Source organism: Protobothrops mucrosquamatus, unplaced genomic scaffold, assembly GCF_001527695.2.
Source record: "Protobothrops mucrosquamatus isolate PMUCROS unplaced genomic scaffold, P.Mucros_1.0 scaffold2242, whole genome shotgun sequence".
NCBI lineage: Eukaryota > Metazoa > Chordata > Lepidosauria > Squamata > Viperidae > Protobothrops > Protobothrops mucrosquamatus.
In genome coordinates this window covers 304,702-316,910 of record NW_015388331.1, presented here as the reverse complement: position 1 = coordinate 316,910, position 12,209 = coordinate 304,702, and positions in this window count along the sequence as shown.

Here is a 12,209-nt window from a genome sequence, read left to right as displayed (position 1 = left end):
TCCTCCTCTCCTCTCCTCTCCTCTCCTCTTCCCTCTCCCCTCCCCTCTCCTCCTCTCCTTTCCTCTCCTCTCCCCTCCCCTCTTCTCCTCTCCTCCCACAACAAAGTTTGTGCAGCAATCCAGACTGGATTCTACATCAGAATGAAGGGTGATTGGAAATATAATCATTGAGCACAGTAAATCTACTTCCTTGCGGTCATCTCCTCATTCTTTATAATAGGGATTTCTTAATATTATTTTAACCAAACCTTCAACTATTCTTGGAGGAGGTGATGTATGTATCTTCATCCAGAATTCGCCTGTTGCCAATTAATCCTTATTTATAGCATCTGATGGGTTGTTTTTTTTACATTTACAGTAAATCCTTATTTTTCCCCCCATTTCTGTAAAATTCCTGGAAAGGAAAAGCTGTTTAATCTTAAGAATGGGGAAAGCAGGGTACAAGAAAAGATTGCTTCTTAATTCTTTAGCACCTAGTAGATTTCGCACTGCAGCATCCGGCATTGTCAGTATAAAAGTATATGCTAAGGTGACCAACTTTTTTACAATGAAAAGGAGGACACAAATAAATTGTGTCGACACACCCCATCTGCAGACGCCACACCAGAACCACACCCACCCTGCGCAGCCCCGTGTAGAGAGGGCCCCGCGGCTCTCACAGCACGGGGGGCAGCCGGACGCTGCCGCCCCTCACATTCCCGCCCGCAGCACCCCTGCCGCCCCTGCCTCTTGCGCCCGCAGCCATTATTGCCCTAGCAGGGCCGAAGATCAAGAGAAACTTACCCCTCCAGTCTCCTCCAGGTATCTTTGGGACTAACTAGGAGATGGTGTAGCTCGGTATCAGGGAGGGGTGCAAAGTTCCTGCCAATTCGCCTTCGCTGCAGACAACTTGCATGTTCAAAGTTTGCCGGCCGGGTATTTTGGCACGCTCAGCACAATTCCTATTGGCTTTCGAAAGCCAATAGGGGGAATAGCACAGCTCATGCAAAAATTGAAAAAAAACCATCAAAAAAAGGTGCCGGAATGTTTTTCTGAGCGTTCTATGAGAAAAAAAAAGCCCTTCAGATTAGTCTTCAAATTTCAAAAAGGAGGACATGTAGGAGGACACTTTTTGAGGGAGGACAGAACTTACAAAAGGAGGACTGTCCTCCCTAAAGGAGGATGGTTGGTCACCTTACTTATGCACAACGATATAAGTCTCGTTAGATGCTCTCTTCACAGGTATTCCAAAGGATGGGTGAAGAAATAGGATCATGCCCTATCTTGAACGTAGAAAGAATCATAAAATTGAACCTCAAAGATCAACTAATCCAATCCTCTGCAATGTACAGGATAACCCAGTAAACCAGTGTTTCTCAGACTTGGGAACTTTAAGAGGTATGGACTTCAAATTCCAAAATGGCTGGCTAGGGAATTCTGGGAGTTGAAGTACAAACCTCTGAAAGTTCCCAAGATTGAAAACACTGCATTAAACCATCTATTAGAAGTGACCGTTCATTCTCTTCTTAAAAGCCTCCAAAGAGATTTATACAAATTGTATCATCAGGTTTTTCCTTATGTGGAATGAAATCTAGACAGTTGCAATTTATACTTATTACTGTATTTCTTGTTTCTCTGGTCATGGAAAGCTGTTTGTGACCATCTTCCCCGTAGCTTCCTTTTATGGACCTGAAAGTGAGCTACATCATCTTGGTACCTTTGGATCTCCCTGCTATGCTGTTCTGTGTGAGGGATTTTACCCTCTAGTTTTAAAATTTAAGCCTTTGTGTTAATCGAAGAAAAAGTGATCTGTTCGCTTGCAGATTTATGTTAAGCTACCATTTCTTTTAAGGGTCGCTTCTTCTTCTTCTTCTTGTGCCATATCCGTTATCGGACGTTGGCGATCATGTTGATGATCCTGTTTTTATCTGCAGCCGCACAAAAAAGTGCTGCTGAGTTTTGTCCAAACCAATCCCTTAGATTTTGAAGCCACGATGTTCTTCTTCTGCCTGGACCTCGTTTGCCTTCAATCTTTCCCTGGAGGATTAAATGGAGTATGCCGTATTTTTCTGGGTGTCGCATCACATGTCCGAAATATTCTAATTTTCATTTTTTAAATTGTTTTGATGATTTCCCTTGGCTTTCCCAGGCGGCTTATCACCTCCTCATTTCTGATCTACTATAATACTATAATAGTATGGTGGTGCTCACTGCAAATTCAAGTCAGTGACATGCCAGGATGATGAAGTTGCAAAAAAAAATAGGGATGGTCCAGTCAAAATACAGTCAGTCTTCAACTTACGTCCACAAGTGAGCCCAAAATGCGTGTTGCTAAGTGACAAATTTGTTAAGTGAGTTTTGCCCATTTTACAACTTTTCTTGCCACAGATGTTAAGTGAATCACTGCAGTTGTTAAATTAGTAACGTGGTTGTTAAGTGAATCTGGCTTCCCAAGTGACTTTGCTTGTCAGAAATTTGCAAAAGCTGATCACATGACCCCAGGACACTGCGACCGTCATAAATGTGAGTCAGTTATCAAGCATCCGAATGTAAATCACATGAACACGGGGATGGCTGCAGAGGTCATACGTGTGAAAAATGGTCACTTTTTTCCAGTGCTGTTGTAACTTCAAATGGTCATGAAGTGTTGTAAGTTGAGGACTGCCTGTAAAGAAACATTGCTTTAATTAAAGCATACTGCTTTAATTCTGTGGCCTTAACGAGATCTCAGCCCAATTTAAACATTTATAGTTAGTCCTCGAGTTATGGAGCCTGCCCATTACGGTCATAAGTCATTACATACAATTGCCATAAGTCATGACAATTGTAAAGTGAGTCACCTATGTGACCAACCCAATTTTATGTACTCTTTTGCAGTGGTCATTAAGCAACCATTTTGATTGCTAAGCAAAATCACAGTTGTTAAGTGAACCAGTGACTCATTATGGACTGTTTTGATGATCCAGATACGCAACTGGATCCCAAATTTGGGGGAATCTCTGTTTCACAGCAGAGCGGATGGACTCAATTATAGTGGCAATGAGTGCAGGTACCCCACAGTTCAAGGCTGAGCTACAAATATTATTTTCTATAAGTGCACTACTCGAAGACCAGATTAGGGACAGATTGTCATGGAGACAATCTACAGTACCTCTGTGGTTCCTAGGAGTAAAAAAAAATGACTCAATGGGACATAATTAATTGTTTCACAACCCACCTATTAAGAGCATTATCTGGAGCAGATGTAACACACCAAGGGGACAGGAGGATTCATAGAGCTAGCTTGAGCCTAATGCTGTAGCCATGGGATTAAAATATTGTAGGCTAGTCCTAAGGCCCAAATAGCTTACTCATACTTCTTCCCCCGTGGGAGGATGCAGGCATTGGAAAATAAGGCTGTTCTGTTGTCCCATCAGAATGCAAACCCTTCTTCTTGTACTGCCACGTTTGCTGGTCTATTAGGCAGCAGGAGAAAAATTTGTCAGATAATGATATCCCCATTTGGGAGAATCCCCCATTCTAACTCTGATTTGGTTTACTCCAACTGCTGTATATGTTGGTGCAGGTTTTCAGTTTCCAAAATGACATCCAGAGGCGTGGAAAAATAGCTTGTGCTATTTTCTCACATTTATCCCTAAGAGAATTCTCTGGTATCCCAGGTTGGAAATTTCCCAGGTCCAATTTTGCTCTTCCTGATTTAGACTGACCTTCAAGCAAAGCAGGGAACAAATATAGAAAATAAATGCTGAAACAAGTGGATATTTGCTCCAAGTATGTACTCCAGCCTCGAGCAGTTTTTAAGGAGCTAACGGTTGGATTTCTGTATTCTGAGTGATTTGATTTTTCTTTAATGCACACATACACAGACATAGAACATAGAATAATAGGATTGGAAGGGACCTTGGAGGTCTTCTAGTCCAACCCACTGCCTGTGGCAAACACACGGAGGAAAGATAAGACAAAAACACACACATTAAATAAATCATTGTTCCTACTCCGGTGCCCAAACTCTACTCCATGCTGGTATTTTACATCATTGTTACCACTATAGTAGTGGCCAAAATTGTGGAAACCTTTTGGGAAAAGTGTGCAGTAGAAATGCCACCTTTGGTTAAGTTTCCACCAATTTTTCTTCTAATTTCTTTATAACTGTAGCCTTGTTCACTTAATAATATTATTTTACATCGCTTTCTGGGCAACCAGTCAACTCTTTGCACCATTACCTTAATTTTATTACGTTTTACAAGCTCACTAAATGAAAGAACACAAAAAAACCCCAACCAATTTGATAGCGATCACATAACACACTAACAAATGTCCTCCTCTCAGCTTCAATATATGACATCAATAATTGAATCCTACTGTGATCTGATTGGCTCATTGTCAAAACAAGATGACACCTGATTGGCTCTCTAAACACTCATGCTCATTGGCTACAATCAGATGAAGGAAAGCTACCTGATATCAACCTAAGCAAGTTGTGCTTCCTTTTTCTGGTTATTTCATAGAATGCAGTACAGATAATTGAACAAACTATGTTGCATTACATTCTTGATTAAATTATCTTCCCATTGATATATAATTTTATGATACTACTCCCCCAAAAAAGTGGTGTTATTAGCAATCAAACCTCAAAAATACACTTTTCCCAAAAGGTTTCCACAACTTTGGCCACTACTGTAAACCAGGGGCCCCCAACCTGTGGGCCACAGCCCAGTACCGGTCTGTGGCCTGTTGGCCATTGGGGCACAAGAATGGCTGTTGAGTGTATGCACGTGTGCATGCACCCTCCCCACTCATGCTAGTGCTGCCGTGAGGGTGCTAGTGGCCCCGTTTGCACATGTGTAGAGATGCTAGCACCACCGCCAGCATCACATGGGCACTAACGGCCCATTTGTACATCTGCGTGGGCGGTAGTGGCCCATTTGTGCATGCATGTGGGCGGTAGCGGTCCGTTTGCACATGTGCATGGGCACCAGCACCGCCATGGGTGCGTGCGGGCACTAGCTCCACCATTGTGTATGTGTGTACATTTTCCTGCTCCTCCCTTTCCCTCCGGGCCAAGGTTGGGGAGCTCTGCATTAAATAGATCAATAGTCCCAAAAGTGTTTTTCAATAGGCAACTGGACTTTCTTGTCTTTTTTCTTGAAAACATTTTGCTTCTTATCGAAGAAGTTTCTTCAGCTTCAACTGAAGAATCTTCTTGGATGAGAAGCAAAATATTTTCAAGGAAAAAGCCAAGAAAGTCCAGTTGCCTATTGAAAAGCACCTTTGCGATAACCATGACCTGAATGAGAATCTCCATAGACCAGGAGTCTTCAAACTTGGCTCTTTTATGACTTGTAGACTTCAACTCCCAGAATTCCTCAGCTAGGCACGCTGGCTGAGGAATTCTGGGAGTTGAAGTCCACAAGTCATAAAAGGGCCAAGTTTGAAGACCCCTGCCATAGACAGACCAGTAGGTACTGATTTCTGCTAGGCTTTGATCAGTTAAAGCTTTCATGTGATATTTTCTAGTAACAGAGAGAAGGTCTATATACTCTCTAATCTGGGCCATGCCGCATGTAGCATTCTCTTCTAATTGAGATCGATCTATAAATGTCTCAAGTGCTCAAAATTTAGAATAGAAACTGATGGTGCCCTGAAATTGCCAGTCTAAACCAAACTTAGCATAGAGACAGTACGAGCAAATTAGAGATAGCAAATATATAATTGGACTGCAATTTGAGCAGAATTGAAAACTATTCAAAAATAATAAGCCTCAAGTTAAATGTGACATTTTCTAAAAAAATAATCAACACCTCGAGGAATAGAAGGGAGAGAAAAACAGACAAGGTTTTCATCTTTATTTAATTATTTGTATTAGAAAGGGAGTCATTGGTCAAATGACTTATTAAATAGTATTTGATAAATTCATAAGAACTACTCAACATTTTCAAACTTAAAGCTGAACAAAAATGACTTTTATATCACTGAAGCCAGCTCATTGCTGTACAATACACTTAAGATTACATGTTCAGGTTCTGCAACATTCATGGGCTTTTGAACCTCACAAAGAAAGATGCTGTGTTTTTTGTTGTTGTTAGTTGCGAAGTCATGTCCGACCCATTGCGACCCCATGGACAATGTTCCTCCAGGTCTTCCTGTCCTCTACCATCTTCTGGAGTCCATTTAAGCTCACGCCTACCGCTTCAGTGACTCCATCCAGCCACTCTCCATCATTCTCTGTCGTCCCCTTCTTCTATTGCCCTCAATCTTTCCCAGCATTAGGCTCTTCTCCAGTGAGCCCTTCTTTCTCATTAGGTGACCAAAGTATTTGAGTTTCAACTTCAGGATCTGGCCTTCTAAAGAGCAGTTGGGGTTGATCTCTTCTAAGACTGACCGGTTTGAACGCCTTGCAGTCCAAGGGACTCGCAGGAGTCTTCTCCAGCACCATAGTTCAAAGGCCTGGATGGCATCAAATCAAGGCAGATAAATTCTGCTATAGATGGCCAAAGTCCTATCAGCCCTTCAGGGTATACCAGATGAGGAAACCAAAATAATGAAGGCCAAGAATAATTTTATTATAAAATTATGGTAGCAAAATTTTGCAAGTCTGTATGTGCTTCCCCTCCCTCCATATTTGTGAGAGCTAGGGAGGATTATTGTCTAAGACATTTTCTCAGATTATAAGTCTGCCTCATGCTCAGGTTTCTTTCTTCCTGTCCATTAAGGCCATTCCTTCTGCACATTACAGTTGGAAGGAGGAGGAGGAAGAGGAGCAGGAGGAGAAGGAGGAGGAAAAGGAAAGGAAAGGAAAGGAAAGGAAAAGAAAGTGTTGGAAGAAAAGTCTTCATCCTGGTTCATCCAAGCTGGGAATAAACATGGCAACTGCTTTGGGAAGAAGGTTGTTGTTTATTGGAGAGGAAAGCCAGACAGGAAGATGGTTCTAGTAGCAAAGAGGAGAGAAAAGGGCCTAGCACATGTAGGGAGTAGGTTTTTATGCTTTGGGAAGAAGGTTGTGGTTTATTCCCAGCTTGGATGAACCATGATGAAGACTTTTTTTCCAACAAAAGGAAAGGAAAGGAAAGGGGAAGGGGAAGGAAAGGGATTCTATCTTTTTCTTGCAGCCATGTCAGTGATGCAGGAATTGCATATTCTCTTGACCCATTGAGTCTTGCTTAAGCAATATACATTTTGTAAGTTCTTCTTCAGGCTAGATTCTGCTGCTTTCCAATTAGGAATTTGCAAATTCAGGTCTTCAGATAGTTGACCAACAGTTCATAGAGCCCTTGCAGTAGTTGCTGCCAGATTGTAATTAGTAGCATGGCCAAAAGGAGGAAAGATAAAATATAAGAATAGCTTAAAATCAAGCAAGGAAACAGCAAAGAACAAAGCTGTGGAATCTTAATTGAGCCAAGGCCTGTTTTGAACCTTTGAATAACACATCAGGGGCTGCACTCATCAAAGTATGGAGGACATAATGAGAAGCAAAGATTCCACTACTTGTGTCTTAGTTTGATTTTTGAGCCTGGCTGCCTGAGATCTCCCAATTACTCCCCACAATCTAAAATGAAGATGACAACCATGTGTTATCAGTAAAATATTTGAGACTTCAAAAGTTTGTAAATGTCTGCTCAGTTATGTAGAGGTGCTTTAAATCATCTGGGAAAACCCTAACTTGTAAAAATACATCTGGGTGATTAATGTATCCAGGTGTATTTATTTTAGGCATTTAGACAGATTTCTTTTCCTGGCTGATTTCAAGAGCTTCAGCACAATTTTATTTCTATCAACCTTCTTCTCTGGCCACCCAAGATGTTTTGTGGCTATGGATTGCACCCAAAATCTGATGAAAATTCTAGCTGATAATAATTGTATTTATGGGAGTATATTCATGCTGTAACAGGAAACAAAAATGACTAAACTCCCTGTGGGTATGTATACAATAACTCAAAATTTTTAGAAACCTGAATGTTTATCCACAGGCAACATTCCTAACTGTTCCTGCAGACCTCTTTCACTCAGTAATAAAAGTTAGATCAAAACCAGGATTCTTGATTGGTCATTCTTCTAAGAATCTGTAACCTAAAGTTAGGATTTGAGCAGAATTTTTCAGAGTAACAAGCCAGGACTTCCACTTCCAATGAAATGCAAATATTACTGTGATCCTGATGGCAGTAGAAGTCAAGGATGTCTCCTTTGGAACAACATGCTAGAATTCTATAGGAGTCCAGTTTATTTATATACAAACAGAGTAACCCATGAGTATGATTGCTTTGAAGTACTACCCCGGATTTTCTTCCTTTCGTTTTTTGCCTGAAATATCTAGAGATCCTGTTCATGAATCGTCCGCTTTGAAAATTCTTTGATTCCCATTTTTATATTTTCTTTCCTTTCCCAAGGAAAATGAGGGCACTAAGCAAACGATTTCTTCCTCAAATGGCTCTGTGAGGCCAGTAGCTAAGAGCTATGTTGCTACCAACTTCTTACAATAGGGGAGAAATAGTTCCAATACAACTAATGAAAGTTCTAGTCATGTTTTCTAGGCCTGAAAGCCGGCTGAATGACTTTGGGTCAATCACTAGGAGAATGTGAGTTCTAGTCCTGCCTTAGGCATGAGAGCCATCTGGGTTACTCTGGGCCTGTCACTCTCTCTTAGCCCAACCCACCTCAGAGAGTTGTTGTGAGGAAAATAGGAGAAGGAAGGAGTAATATGTATGTTCGCCACCTTGAGTTACCTATGAAGTAATAAAAATCTAATAAACGAATGCGTCAGTTTTGCACTTTCTATTCAATAGGCCAGGGGTAGGCAACCTTGGCTCTTTTATGACTCGTGGACTTCAACTCCCAGAATTCCTGAGCCAGCATGGCTCAGCTTGGAAACTTCTCCTTTTCCCCTCAGCATGGCTGGCTCAGGAATTCTGGGAGTTGAAGTCCACGAGTCATAAAAGAGCCAAGGTTGCCTACCCCGGCAATAGGCCAACAAAAAAATCATTTCTTCTCTACGTCCATATTGCACATCCTGATTTTTCAAACCTACAGAAGTGGTCTTCCTGTAAATATATATATAAATCCTATTAAAACATATTATAGTTGAGAAAATTGTGAAATATTCATATTGGGTAAAATAAAACACCTGTAGAATGGAGGAAAAATGCACAAAACAATATTAGTGGAAACCTTTTTTTTAGAAAATCACAACGTACAGGTAGTCCTCGACTTATGACCACAATTGAACCCAAAATTTCTGTTGTTAAGTGAGACAGTTGTTAAGTGAGTTTTGCCCCATTTTACGACCTTTCTTGCCATGGTCATTAAGGGAACCACTGCAGTTGTTAAGTTAGTAAACCGGTTGTTAAGTGAATCCGGCTTCCCCATTGACTTTGCTGGTCAGAAGGTCACAAAAGGGGACATGGCAACAGTCATAAATATGAACCAGTTGCCAAGCATCTGAATTTTGATCACATGATCATGGGGACGCTGCAAAGGTCGTAACTGAAAAAATGACAAAAGTCACATTTTTTCATTGCCATTGTAACTTTGAATGGTCACTAAATCAGCTGTCATTAGTCAAGGACTACCTGTAGAACCTTGAAGGGGATGAACTGAACTGAATTTATGAATGGAAAATTCAGAAACTGAGAGTTAATGAAAAAGACAGATTTATCCCCCCCAGTTTATATTTTACTTTTTTTTTTGCATATTGACTATTAGCCATGGATCAATAATCCTTACTAGAAATTAGAAAATAGAACATTAGTAGCTGAAAACAAGTTGGTGTCCCTCAAGCTTCTTCATTCCATTGGAGGCAGATCCATAATTAGAAAGACCTTCTGTGGGAGGTCGGCAGGAATTGCTATGGAGGGGACTCAAGCAGACTGTTTATCCACGTGGCTCAGAGGTCAGTTGGGGTTTACCAGACTTGAATCTGAATCAAGATGGCCAACGTGATGTCCACACAGAGCAAATTTGATGTGAAAGTACACGATATGTTCTAATGTTGCTGATCGTCTATTTAGCATCCACGTGAATGTCATCTTGCTAATGAATCTAGTGCAGCTTACATTCTCCATGTGATGTTTTTCCTACATTCATTTGCTTAATATAGACTTGCAAAAAAACACACACACATACACGCACAAAATGTTATCCCACAATGTTTTTGGCCAGCTTGCTTACCCATGTATATCATTTATAGCACATTACAGTCTGGAAAAAAAAATAGCTTTTTTTCATCCAGCACTCAAAAATATCCCTTTTGTTTGTCTTGGAGAAAGTATTCACTTGCCACAGGTAGTAAAGAGATACATACCTCTGTTTAGTATGATGTAGAGTTTACATTTCTTTCTGTTTGATTAACACAGGGGTGTCAAACTCCCGGCCCGCGGGCCGGATGCGTCATGGTGAAACCACGCCCACCCCATTGCCTGCAATGGAAAAAAAGTTGGGACACGTCACGTGATGTTGCGAGTTTGACACCCCTGGATTAACAGTTTGACTTGCCTGTTGCTTAAAACCTAATAAAACAGTCTTTAACTCTGCTTACCTTGAATTAGGATGCTTCTAACATCATTATAATCCCACACAGTAGATGTTTCTTTGACAGCCATCCTACACTAGAATGTAAGGGTTGGAAAGAACTTTAAAAATCATTTATTTCAATCCCTACTAGTACAGGAATTTACTACTAGAGGTTTCCTCTGGAGTAGTAATTCACACTTTTGAATCACGGAGGTGGAGGGACCAAAAAGCTTCCTGCTTTGTGAAGAATTCTTTAGAGCATCTCTGGCCTATGTCTGAAGACCTCCAATGAAGGACGTTTCAGCATTTAAGGTGACAGCCTATTCTAGATTGTACAGTCAAGAAGTTATTGGATGGTCCCCACTATCCAGTCAGAGCTGAAGAAGCTTCTTGGATGAGAAGCAAAATGTCTTCAAAGAAAAAAAGAACAAGAAAGTTGCCTCGTGAAAAAGCACCTTTGGGTCTTCCTTTGAACTCACTCCAACATAGAGTGCCTTTTTTTGAATGGTATTGCTATCAGTCAGAAACAGGCAACACAAAAATTACTAGAACTCTATTGTTACAGGATATAATAACAGAATTTTGAGAGTCTGACAGGTACCCAGAACTGGACATAGGGAGGCTTTTGCGAGCAACGTGTGAGTGAATGGGAGTGAGAGAGAAGCTTTTGCTAGCAAAGGGTGAAAGGAGAGGGGTTGTGAGCTTGAAAGGTAAGAGAAAAAGGGGAAATTGAGGGGCAGAAGGGAAAAAGAAAAGCAAAGGCATTGACTTCTGTTGCGGTAGGAAGGAAGCATTAACATAGAACCTCAACCTTTTACTTTTCCACAATATTATAAACTAGCCATTTCTATAACAACAAATGAATCTAATCAATAAAGTCCAAAATCCCCCCCCCCTTTTTTTTTAGTCATCAAGTTTTTGACACCTTGCTAAGCACCGTTGGTACTCGAATTTGGTCATATGCTAAAAGTGGTACAATCTGTGAAAAAGTTGAAAAGCCCTGGACTAGATGACCTCCAAGGTCCCTTCCAACTCTGTTGTTCGGTAACTCTGTGGAAGTCCACACATCTTAAAGTTGTCAAGTCTGAAAGACACTGATCTAGTCCGTGTTTTATGTTTTTATCAAAGAGAATCTCATGACTTTGCTGAGATCTAGGTAGATAAGGTCTACGTCAGACATGTCAAACACAAGGCCCAGGAGCCGGATGTGGCCCACAAAGTGGTTTCATGTGGCCCACGAAGCTATCCTGGAAACACTGAGGGAACGGCCCATGCTGCCTTGGCCCTGGCCCAGGCCGGCCGGGAGCCAATGTACAATTTTGTGGTGGCCATCTATGCTGAAACTCATTCAGTCTTAGCTCCACAAGGCCGTCTAGAAACAGCGAGGAACCAGCTCCTGCTGTGTCGCCCCCGCCCCCTGGGTGCATGCTGGGGAGGTATCACCCTTTGTGAGGAATGAAGAAATGGACCATGTCTTGGTGCTTGCCCCAGTCCCACCCTCTTCTGCCAGAGACCCTCAGATCTGTCCCACTCAGGGCTTTTTTTCAGCCGGAACGCGGCGGAACCGCGTTCCGGCACCTTTTTCCGGGCCGGCCGCACCGGAAATAGCCCCTCCCACACCGGAAATAGCCCCTCCCAAATTTTACTTGCATTCCTGTTCTCTAAAGGGGCGGTCCTAGGGTTTGATGAGGGCGTGGCCAGGTTTGAGTTCCGCCACCTTTTCTCCG